This window comes from Rhinolophus sinicus, chromosome 15, assembly GCF_057876585.1.
Source record: "Rhinolophus sinicus isolate RSI-liver-muscle chromosome 15, RSI-T2T, whole genome shotgun sequence".
NCBI lineage: Eukaryota > Metazoa > Chordata > Mammalia > Chiroptera > Rhinolophidae > Rhinolophus > Rhinolophus sinicus.
Window position 1 is genome coordinate 72,035,507 of NC_142515.1, and position 12,107 is coordinate 72,047,613.

General features: G+C 45.6%; 1 non-coding gene and 1 pseudogene across 2 annotated transcripts in view; one reads left to right on the forward strand and one right to left on the reverse strand.

Annotated features, from left to right (window-relative positions):
• Positions 1-1,122: 1,122 nt before the first annotated feature.
• Positions 1,123-1,240, reverse strand: LOC148755212 (5S ribosomal RNA). The gene has a single exon (XR_016019119.1). It is a non-coding gene; the product is annotated as a 5S ribosomal RNA (ribosomal RNA).
• A 2,577-nt stretch (positions 1,241-3,817) lies between these two features.
• Positions 3,818-12,107, forward strand: part of LOC148755213 (testis-specific Y-encoded-like protein 4) — a 43,216-nt pseudogene continuing 34,926 nt past the window's right edge. The window contains exon 1 of the transcript XR_016018952.1: positions 3,818-6,851. The product of XR_016018952.1 is annotated as a testis-specific Y-encoded-like protein 4 (transcript). The remainder of the gene's footprint in view (positions 6,852-12,107) is intronic.

Here is a 12,107-nt window from a genome sequence, read left to right on the forward strand (position 1 = left end):
CAGAGAGACATGGACAGAGACAGAGAAAGAGGCGGCTGGCACGCGGGGAGAGAGCTCCTGAGCGAGAGCCAGAGCCCAACAGGCACGTCACAGAGCCAGACAGACAGGGGGTGGGAGTTGAGGGGGGGGGGGAGGGACACACCGGCTGGGACACAGACTGCGACAGACGCACTGAGGCTGTGTTGAGGTGGCAGCTTCTCCACCGGAGTGTGGTCGTGCCCGGGGCTGGGCTCCGCTAAGGAGGCAGTGCCCAGGCGTTGGCAGTCACCCTTGAAGCCCCCGGGGTGGGCCGCCAGGGTCTCCGGAGTGCCGGTGGGCTCTAAGCCCCGCCCAGGGACCTGCCCGCGGGAGGAGAGTGGCAGCCCCCAGGCACCCTCGTTGTGAGGGTTGTGTGCCTGCGTGCCTGCTCTTCCCCTTGTGGTGGTCTCTCCTGGAGTCCGAGGGCCCGCGGTGTGTTGGGGTGCTGCTCCCTCCGTCCCCTGGTTTGTCCCAGCTCTTTTTCCCCTGTGTGTCGGGGCCACCGCGGCCGGTGGGAACGGAGGGCTACTGGCTCTTGTGGGAGACGGGAGGGGGCGCGCAGGGGTATGGGGTGAGGTGCCTGCCAGTGGAGACAGAGGCCTCCAGTGGGGCGGGGCGGGTGGGCGTTTCGTTTGCCCGAGGACACGCTGATCCTTTGTCTCAGGGCCCATGGGCAGGCACAGGGATGGTCGTCCCCTGGGCTCGGGTCGAGGTGCAAAGGACCTGCACGTCCTGAGATGGAGAAAGCCTGGTGGAGGCCTGCGCCAACAGGCAGCCATGGGCTTTAGCATTGGCGGCTGCGGCAGCAGGTGCGGGGAGCGGGAGGGAGCGCGGAGATGGCGGCGGTGGCGACCAGGGCTCAGAGAAGGGCTGCGGGCTGTCGGCCTGCGGGAGCGAAGAGGACTGAGAAGAGGGTGTGGGGGGGGAGCTGGGGCTGACGGGCCTGGCGTGCGGCCCAGGCTGTGAGCTTGTAGTGCCGGGCGGCTGACCCGCCACTGGCCAGGAGGACCTTCGGCTGGCTGGGCGGCTGCAGAGTCGCAAGGTGCGGCAGGTGTTCGGAGGGAGGCACGCCAGGGCAGCAGCGCAAAAGGAGAGGCGAGCAAAAGCCTACAGCACCGGTATTCCCAGGTGGTCGCCCATCCAAGTACCAACCAGGCCCGACCCTGCTTAGCTTCCGAGATCAGACGAGATCGGGCGCATTCAGGGTGGTATGGCCGTAGACGCTGGGATCCGGCTCCCGGCGCCCCAAGAGCCTGCACCCGGCCTGCCCCTTGAGCGCGCGCCATGCAGCTGGGCCGCCCGGGTGGCGAGCATCTCCCTGCTGGCCGGCTTTGCGAGCGCCGCGCCTCCTGCCTGCTCCCCGCCTCCTCCGGACACCTCTGGCATGGGCGGGGTGCTACTCCTGGCCCACAACGAGGCCCCTTCACGCCATCTGTGGCTCCACGGGACTCTGCCACTTCCCTGATGGTGACAGAAGTCATGGAACTCTGGCATCCTCAGACTCCCCAGGCCCCGACCGGCATACACCCCGCCCATCTACCGCCACCAGGCCCACCCCCAACAGCACCCCCAACGCTGGTGGAGGCCTGCGCCAGCAGGCAGCCCTGTGCTTGGGAGTTGTGGGAGGAGCCGGCGGCGGCGGCGGCGGGAGAGGGCGGGGCTGGCGGGGGAGGCAGGGAGCCCTGTGGCTGGAGCTGGAGGGGGTGCGGCAACGGCGGTGGCGGCAGTGGCGGGGGCGGGGCGGGGGCGAGGGCAGCGCTGGAGGCGGGAATGGGGAGTGCGGCAATGGCGGCTGCGGCGGTGTGGGCAGGGGAGAGGGCGGCGCTGGCGGTGGCAGCGGGGAGCGCGTTGTAGGGAACTGGAGGGAGTGCTGTGATGGCGGCGTCAGCGGCGGCGGCGGCGGGTGTGGGGAGCAGGAGGGAGCGCGGAGATAGCGGCGACGGCGGCAGCGACCGAGGCGCGGTGAACAGCTGCGGGCCTACTGCCGCAGGAGCCTAGAGGACTAAGAAGAGGGTGCGGGGGTGTCGTGCGGGAGACCCTGCTCGCTCCACCATTTGTCGTGCGGGGCGGCCTGCGGGGTCTCTGGTCCTGCTCCCCACATAAGAATGCAGTATATGGTGAGGCCTAAAAGGAACACCCACGGAGCCATAGGTAGGGGAGTCTTACCACTATGGTCTCACTGGAGGCTGGGTTCATCGGATGTGCGACCTGCCGTCCGCCTTTCCGCCAACCGACCGACTGACGACTCTCCTCCACTCTCCTCGACTCTCTTCCGCTCTCTCGGCTCTCAACATCCCCTAGGGTGGCCATGGCAGTTGTAACTTCATGGATCCGTCGCCCTACATACGGTGTAAGAATAGCAACCAAGGATCCAAAAGCACTCGCAGGTGCAGTATCTAAAACCAGATCTCTCATGCTGGCAGTAAAAAGCTCGTCATCTGGGCCCTGCATGTTGAGGTTAAAAATAGCATGTCTCATACCCATTTCACGGATTATTTGTGTAAGTTCTGTATATGACTGCCATTGACTCACAGTGTCTGGCAACTCACCAGCCTGTTCCCATACGGTGCGTACTGCAGCCGTGAGCCATGCCATTAGAGAATGGTTGCCCTGGTTGTTGGCCAACCTATGGCAGTTTTGTAATCTTTGTCGCAGGGACGGATGCACTGTCACGAAGGCTAGCTTTTCCATCTCGCCTGGGGAGCAGAGAATGCTGTCTGCTCCCTCATCCCATAAACATAATAGCCAAGCCGAGACTGGCTCTCCAGGGCGCTGTCTGTACCGCCTCCCCAGCTCCTGCAACTCAGTGGGAGTATATGGGGTGTAGGTTGTGAACTCAGTCACAGCTGGGTTGCCGGCAGCAACGCCCCCAGGGCCCAAAGGTTGCTCACGTTTTATCCTTTGCTTCAAGATTGGCCGGGCTTGGGGGTTGGGAGCTACATTGTCTCCACTTGCTTCCTCCACCTCTGCCTCAGAGTCTCCATCTTGAGGCCCCTGTTCTAACAGGTGGACCCGGGCTTCCAGCGCTTCCAACCGGGACACCTGGTTCGGCACCCGGGCCATTTCATTAAGCCCATTTTCCGTGTTGAGACTCAAGGCCGTGAGGAACATCCAGCCCACGTGGCCGGCTGTAGCCTTCTCCTCCTCCGGCAACCGCTCAGCCAGAGCCTGCAGGGCCCTCTCCACACTGGCCGGAGAGCCGTCCATGTCCTCCCACCCCTCCTTGGGGGTCAACTCCTGAGAACAGTGGCCACCGGACACCATACACTGTGTGGGGGCCACATGTCCTCCTGCCCAGAGTCAAACGCCATTCCTACCTGGTTGGAATCTTGCTCACCGTGCCAGGTGTCTGAGTGGGTGGAGTCCTCCGCGGCAGATGTCCACAACTCTTGGAGCTTAAGGCCGCAGCAGATTACCAAAATGAATGCAATGCCGTCCATGGCCAAGAGGGTGATGTGCCAGCTGGAGGCTTGAGTCTTCCAGGCAGACAGCACCTCCCTTTCCAGGTGTCGCTCCTCATGGGCCTCCCGAAGCTGGGCTTTCACACGCACAAACTGCTCCACCATGCTTCGGTAGGTTTTGGCCGGCACCGTACCCTGCTCGCTGTGCCATTTGTCGTGCGCAAGACCCTGCTCGCTCCGCCTTTTGTCGTGCAGGAGACCCTCCTCGCTGCGCCATTTGTCGGTCGGTCGGTTGGCGGAAAGGCGGACGGCAGGTCGCACATCCGATGAACCCAGCCTCCAGTGAGACCATAGTGGTATGACTCCCCTACCTATGGCTCCGTGGGTGTTCCTTTTAGGCCTAGCCACTTCCTGCTTTCTTATGTGAGGAGCGGGAGCAGAGACCCTGCAGGCCGCCCTGCGTGACAATGATGGTCACCCTGACATTACTGAGTAGAGTGCCCCTAAATTTGAAAGATAATTAGTAGGCAGAAAAGAGAGATTTTCACCTCTTTTTCTCTAAAGCTTCACGGAACCTGGTCCAGAAATGTCAGTGAATTCAAGGGGATGGTGGGTCTCTGTCAAATTAACTTTGTGACATCCCACAATATACCACAGCAATTAAAAAAATAAACCATTGTAGATGCACTTACAGTGCACCTCAGATGACTCTGAGCTTTTGAAAAATCGATTTTCTAGGATCATTTGGTGGTGTAGAAATTACGTGTATCAAGTTCTTCTGGTTCTCCAGTTCAAGGGCTCACCTCTTGCTTCCCAGGCATCAGCCACAGTTTGTTGGGCTGGAATCTGCCCTAACTCGCTCTGCAGACATAGATTATGGCTCTAATGGACTCATCAATTCCCTGCTGGGAAGGAACTGAAAAGCTAGTGAAAACTTATCCTTTTCAATCTTTTAAATGGCTTTTAGGTCTACGCTAATGCATTTTTGCATCCAAAGTTCATAATTTTTGGTTCAAGCACGTAATTCTTATTTTGTTTACAATCTCAAGAGTCTTAGCATAAAATGCTACTTTCATCATTGTAGACCCAAAAGAAAAATACCTGTCAGTTTGAATTAAAGATAGTTTCCTTTTTTTCAATATGGTAAGAAAAACCTTGATTGCTTGGAAGCTAGACCTGTTATTCAGGTATTTGAAATATGTACACAGGAGGGTAAAAACAAACTATAGAATTACATGTTTAAACTATTTCTTACTCTAATTCTATGTAAGTGTATGAATAACATATTTGTTATAAATTACACTACAGATACACATCATAGAAAACGTACAGGAAGGTAGAGGGTGCAGTGACTAGTACAACACACAACATTCAGATAATTCTAGACTCATTTCTGTTCCTTATTGGCTGTGTGACCTTCACTGAGTCATTCAGTCTCTGAGTTTTACATTTCTTATCTGTGAGTGTGGATACTAATATTTGTCTCCCACACCCTACTGACTGATTTATACCCGGCATGATTCTAAAAGTAATATGCAGGAACCCCATGGCGTTACTTACATCAATACCTCATTTGGATCAGGAAATGATTTATAGTGACCAGTGAAAGGTATTTTAGTTATAGTTGAAAATATCACAAGTTGAATATCCATGATGAGAGCAGGGATACATCATCTGTATATCCCATTGTGTGGTCACCATCCAGAGTCAGTTCTCCATCACCTTATCTTGCACCCCTCAAAATGCAGGAACTTAGTTCTTAAGACATTTCTGGTATCTTTGGATAGGTCTTCCTTCCTTCCTTTATAGAAAATCTTCCTTTATATTGACAACAATCTTGTTGTCACTTGTTTTGGTTCTCCCATGGACAACGTCCAGAATTAAGGTAACACTTCCCCCACACAAATGGTGTTTGTTCATTTAAACACAGTAACCCTGATCACTCATCTTTATTTTCTGAGATTCCTGCTGGCTTTTGAGTATTATCATTCTGGCAACTTTCCTCTGAATAGTTCTGCTTTACACACACTCTCTCAAGTATGTTGCTCAGAACTGAACATAGTACTACTACAGCTGTGCTGGGGCTACAGAAAGAACAAACAAGCCTGTGTTCTCTCTTGTTCTATTGTCTGTCCATTTCTATTACTGCAATTTAAGCTTTTATTGGCTTTTTCTAGTAGTTGTTTTAACAGGAGTGGAATAGGACAGAATTTATGTTATAAAAACATAATTACTGATATTGCGGAAGATAAAGTGAAGGGGAAAATGATCTGATGGAATTTTGACATATCTTAAACCTTATACTCTCAACAATTTGAGAAATAAGCAGTGATTTGGGGGAAAGACTGGGCATGGAAATGAGTCAGCTCTTATTCATTTGGAAGAATGGTGAACATGATTCAGAAGAAATAAAATCTTTGACAAAGTAACTTAAAATAAACAAACAAATAATCTAATATCTCACATAATTTCTGCAGGTCAGGGATATGAGAGAGGCTTAGCTGGAGGGATCTGGGTCAGGGTCTTTGTGAAGTTGCAGGAAAAATGTTGGCCAGAGCTTCAGTCATGGTAAGGCCTGACTGGGGTTGGAGAATCAATTTTGAAGAAGGATTAAGCACACATCTTTTAATTAGAGGCCTCAGTTTCTAATTGGATGTTGACAGAAGGCTTATTTCCTTAGTTTCTACCACATGGACAACTTCTAACAGTGGCACAGCTGGCCTTCACAAGAGATGAGGAAGAGAGAGAGAGGAGTGATAAATTTATCATTCAACAATGATAAATAAATGAGGATGACTTTATTCCAATAACACTTTATTTTTTAAAAAAAACAACCCATCCTGCTAGGTTTGGCCCGTGGGGCATAGTTTGTGACCGCTTCTCTGCTTGTATCCCAGTTCTTTGACTTGCTGATCTAGAGCTCTCTCAAAGAAGGAATTAAAGCAAAATGTACACAATTTGTAATAAGTGACCACAAGCTGGGGCCTGATGACCTTGGTTTCTTTCTCTGAACATTTACACACCCACCTCCAGCAATGCAGTCTAGCATTTTGCACATCGTTGATGCTGAGCTCACTGGTGGACAGAATCCATCTTTGCCTCTCTGGACAATGGACACGATTTCTGCTCATATTTCCTTTTGGAGCATCTATACTGTTTTCTGGAATTCATGTCAGCCATATGGTCTTTCATTTTAAATTCTTGTGGCACCCTGAATATGGTCTCCCTGAGGACTTGAAGTCATTGAGAGATGCTACATTCTCTCTTATAATCTCAGTTCTCATCATGGACATCAATTAACTTTTTTCAGTATTCTCCTTTCTCACCATCTCCCTCTCAAATTTATATTCAAAGATGTGTTGGGTGAAGCTCTGTGTTCAGTTGATCATCCATCAGTATTCCACTCTTCTCAGCAGCACAGACAAGACTCAGGTAACACGTCCCCCACCAGTTACTGGCCCTTTCCTCTGCTCTCCTTAATAGCCCAGTTTTCTTCCTTCCTTCCTTCCTTTCCTTCTTTTTTTAAATTAAATTTTATTGGGATGACAATTGTTAGTAAAATTACATAGGTTTCAGGTGTACAATTCTGTATTACATCATCTATAAATCCCATTGTGTGTTCACCACCCAGAGTCCGTTCTCCTTCCATCATCATATATTTGATCCCCCTTACCCTCATCTCCCGCCCCCCACCCCCCTTACCTCTGATAACCACTAAACTATTGTCTGTGTCTATGAGTTTTTGTTTCTCATTTGTTTGTCTTGTTCTTTTGTTGCTTTTGGTTTATATACCACATATCAGTGAAATCATATGGTTCTCTGATTTTTCTGTCTGACTTATTTCGCTTAGCATTATACTCTCAAGATCCATCCATGTTGTCAGAAATGTTGCTATTTCTTCTCTACTTACCACTAAATAGTATTCCATTGTGTATATATACCACAACTTCTTTATCCATTCATCTATCGAAGGACATTTTGGTTGTTTCCATGTCTTGGCCACCGTAAACAAAGTTGCACTGAACATTGGAGCACACGTGACTTTATGGATGAATGTTTTCAGATATTTTGGGTAGATACCCAGGAGAGGGATTGCTGGGTCATAAGATAATTCTATTCAAAAATTTTTGAGGAACCTCCACACTGCCTTCCATAGCAGCTGCACCAGTCTGCATTCCCACCAACAGTGTATGAGGGTTCCTTTTTCTCTACAGCCTCTCCAACACTTGTTACTATTTGTCTTGTTGATGGTAGCCATTCTAACTGGGGTGAGGTGATATCTCATTGTGGTTTTCATTTACATTTCTCTGATAATTAGTGATGCTGAACATTTTTTCATATGTCTGTTTGCCATTTGTATGTCCTCTTTGGAGAAATGCCTCTTCAGTTCCTCTGCCCGTTTTTCAATTGGGTTGTTTTTTTGTTGTTGTTGTTAAGTTGCAGGAGTTCCTTGTTTATTTTGCTTATTAGCCCCTTATCGGAGGTGCTGTTTGCAAAAACTTTTCTCCCATTCAGTTGGTTGCCTCTTTGTCGATGGTTTCCTTTGCTGTGCAGAAGCTTTTAACTTTCATATAGTCCCATTTGTTTATTTTAGCTTTTACTTCCATTGCCTTTGGAGTCAAATTCATAAAATGCTCTTTGAACCCAAGGTCAGTAAGTTTAGTACCTATGTTTTCTTCTCTGCAGTTTATTGTGTCAGGTCTTATGCTTAAGTCTTTGATCCATTTTGAATTAATTTTGGTACATGGTGACAGATAGCAGTCCAGTTTCATTCTTTTGCATGTGGCTTTCCAATTTTCCCAGCACCAATTATTGAAGAGGCTGTCTTTCCTCAATTGTATGTTTTTAGCTTCTGTGTCAAAAATTATCTTTCCATATTTATGTGGTTTTATTTCTGGGTTCTCAATTCTATTCCATTGGTCTATGTGTCTGTTTATTTCTGGGTTCTGAATTCTATTCCATTGGTCTATGCTGTTTTGATTATTGTAGCCCTGTAGTACAAGCTAAAGTCAGGAATTGTGATACCTCCGTTATTGTTCTTTTTTCATAAGATTGCTTTGGCTATTCGGGGTCTTTTGTGGTTCCAAACAAATCTGATGATTTTTTGTTCTATTTCTTTAAAAAATGCCATTGGGATTTTGATGGGGATTGCATTAAATCTGTATACTGCTTTGGGTAATATGGCCATTTTAACTATGTTGATTCTTCCAATCCATGAGCACGGAATGTCTCTCCATTTCTTTGTGTCTTCTTCAATTTCTTTCAAAAATGTCTTATAGTTTTCAGCATATAGGTCTTTCACATCCTTGGTTAAGTTTATTCCTAGGTATTTTATTCTTTTTGCTGCAATTGCAAAAGGAATTATTTTTTGTATTTCTTTTTCTGAGATTTCATTGTTAGTATATAGGAAAGCGATGGACTTTTGTACGTTGGTTTTGTAGCCAGCAACTTTACTGTATTCGTTGATTGTTTCTAATAGCTTTTTGGTGGAGTCTTTAGGGTTTTCTATATATAGCATCATGTCATCTGCAAAGAGTGATAATTTAACTTCTTCATTCCCAATTTGGATGCCTTTTATTTCTTTCTCTTGCCTGATTGCTCTGGCGAGGACTTCCAAAACTATGTTGAAAAGCAGAGGTGATAGGGGACAGCCCTGTCATGTTCCTGAATGTAGAGCAAAAGTCTTCAGTTTTTCACCTTAATTATGAGATTAGCTGAGGGTTTGTCATATATGGCCTTTATTATGTTAAGGTAGTTTCCTTCTATACCTATTTTATGAAGTGTTTTAATCATAAATGGATGTTGTATCTTGTCAAATGCTTTTTCTGCATCGATTGATATGATCGTATGATTTTTGTCCTTTATTTTGTTTATGTGATGTATCACATTGATGGATTTGCGTATGTTGAACCATCCTTGTGCCCCGGGGGTAAACCCCACTTGGTCATGATGAATAATCTTTTTAATGCATTGTTGTATTCGATTTGCTAGAATTTTATTTAGGATTTTTGCATCTGTATTCATCAGCGATATTGGTCTGTAGTTTTCTTTTTTGTGTTGTCCTTACCAGGTTTTGGTATCAGGGTAATGTTAGCCTCCCTAAAAAATGAGTTAGGGAGTACTGTCTCTTCTTCAATTTTTTGGAAGAGTTTGAGCAGGATGGGTATTAGATACTCTTTGAAGGTTTGGTAGAATTCACTAGTGAAGCCATCTGGTCCCCGACTTTTGCTTTTGGGAAGGTTTTGAATGACTGATTCAATTTCATTACTGGTGATCGGTCTATTTAGATTTTCCAGTTCTTCATGGTTCAGACTAGGAAGGCTATATGTTTCTAAGAACTTGTCCATTTCTTCTAGGTGATTGAATTTGGTGGCATATAGTCAATCATAGTATTCTGGGATGATCCTTGTGTTTCTGTGGTGTCCATGATAACTTCCACTTTTTCGTTTCTGATTTTGTTAATTAGTGTCTTCTCTCTTTTTATCTTAGTGAGTCTAGCCAAGGCTTTGTCAATTTTGTTAATGTTTTCAAAGAACCAGCTCTTTGTCACATTAATTTTTTCTATTGTCTTTTTGTACTCTATTTCATTTAGTTCTGCTCTGGTTTTTGTTATTTCCTTTCTTCTGCTGACCTTGGGTTTCATTTGTTCTTCTTTTTCTAGTTCTTTAAGGTGTAATATGAGGTTATTTATTTGGGAGTTTTCTTGTTTCTTGAGATAGGCCTGTAATGAGATAAGTTTCCCTCTTAAAACTGCTTTCGCTGTGTCCCAAAAATTTGGTAGGATGTATTTTCATTGTCATTTGTTTCTATGTATCTTTTGATCTCTCCTCTAATTTCTTCTTTGACCCAGTCGTTCTTTAAAAGTATGTTGTTTAAGCTCCATGTATTTGTGTTTCTTCCTGCTTTCTTTTTGCAGTTGATATCCAATTTCAAAGCCTTGTGATCAGAGAATATGCTTGGTATGATTTCAATCTTCTTAAATTTGCTGAGGCTGATTTTATGTCCCAACGAATGGTCTATCCTTGAGAATGTTCCATGTACACTAGAAAAGAATGTATAGTCTGATGTTTTAGGATGAAGTGCTCTATAAATGTCAGTTATGTCCATTTCATCTAATGTGTCATTTAGGGCTGCTATTTTCTTATTTATTTTCTGTTTGCAAGATCTATCCAGTGCTGTCAATGATGTATTTAAGTCCCCTAGTATAATTGTGTTTTGGTCAATTTCTCCCTTTAGTTCTGTTAGTAGTTTCTTGGTATATTTCGGTGCTCCCTGCGTGGAGGCATAAATATTGATGACTGTTATGTCTTCTTGTTGTACAGTCCCCTTCACCATTATGAAATGTCCATCTTTGTCTCTTGTTATCTTTTTCACCTTGAAGTCTGTTTCATCTGATATCATTATGGCTACACCTGATTTTCTCTGGGTACCATTTGCTTGAAATATCAATTTCCACCCTTTCACTTTGAGTCTATGCTTGTCCTTGTAGCTGAGATGTGTCTCTTGGAGACAGCATATGGTTGGGTTTAGTTTTTTGATCCAATCTGCTACTCTGTGCCTTTTTTTGGTGAGTTCAGTCCATTTACATTTAGGGTGATTATTGATATGTGAGGATTTCCTATCATTCTATCTTTAGTTTTCTGGTAAGGCTGTGTCTCCATTGTTTCTTTGACTTTTTGTTGTTGTCTATTATTTCTGTGTGGTGGTATTCTATGATTTTCCCCTCTGTTTCTTCTTTTATTACAGTATATATTTCAGTTCTGGATTTTTTTTGAGTGGTTACCCTTAAGTTTATGTAAAAGAAAGTTTGATATTTAGAGTATTCCGTTTTCTTCAGCACGCTTACTTTCTCCATTCCCATATTCCGGTTCAGGCCTTTACTCTCCTCCTTTTTATGTTTTGTTTGACACAAATTGTCACTGTTGATGCTGGTCGAATAGCCTCCTTTAGTATTTCTTGTAGTGCAGATCGTGTATTATAAAATCCCCTCAGCTTCTGTATGTCTGGAAAGGTCTTTATTACTCCTTCATATCTAAAGGATATCTTTGCTGGATATATTATTCTTGGCTCATAAGTTCTCTCTTTCAATAGTTTGAATATTTGGTTCCACTCCCTTCTGGCTTGTAGAGTTTCTGCTGAAAAATCTGATGATAATCTAATGGGCTTTCCTTTGTAAGTTACCGTCTTCTTTTCTCTGGCTGCCTTGAGGATTCTTTCTTTGTCGTTGATTTTAGACAGCTTCAATACAATGTGCCTTGGAGAAGGCCTGTTGGGATTGAGGTAATTAGGTGTTATATGTGTTTCTTGGATTCGAGAGTCCAGTTCTGTCCACAAGTTTGGGAAGTTCCCATCAACGATTTGTTTGAATATATTCTCTGTTCCCTTCTCTCTTTCTTCTCCTTCTGGTATGCCCATTATTCTTATATTGCTCTTTCTGATGGAGTCAGAAAGTTCTTGTAGAGTTCTTTCATTTCTTTGAAGTCTCAAGTCTCTTTCTTCTTCCATCCGTGTCATTTCCAGGTTTCTATCTTTGATGTCACCGATTCTTTCCTCCATCTGGTCAACTCTACTACCTAAGCTGGCTATTTCATTCTTAATTTCTTCTATTGAGTTCTTAATTTCCAGAAATTCTATTTGGTTTTTTTAAAAAATTTCAATCTCTTTCGTAAAATGCTCATGCTGTTCTTT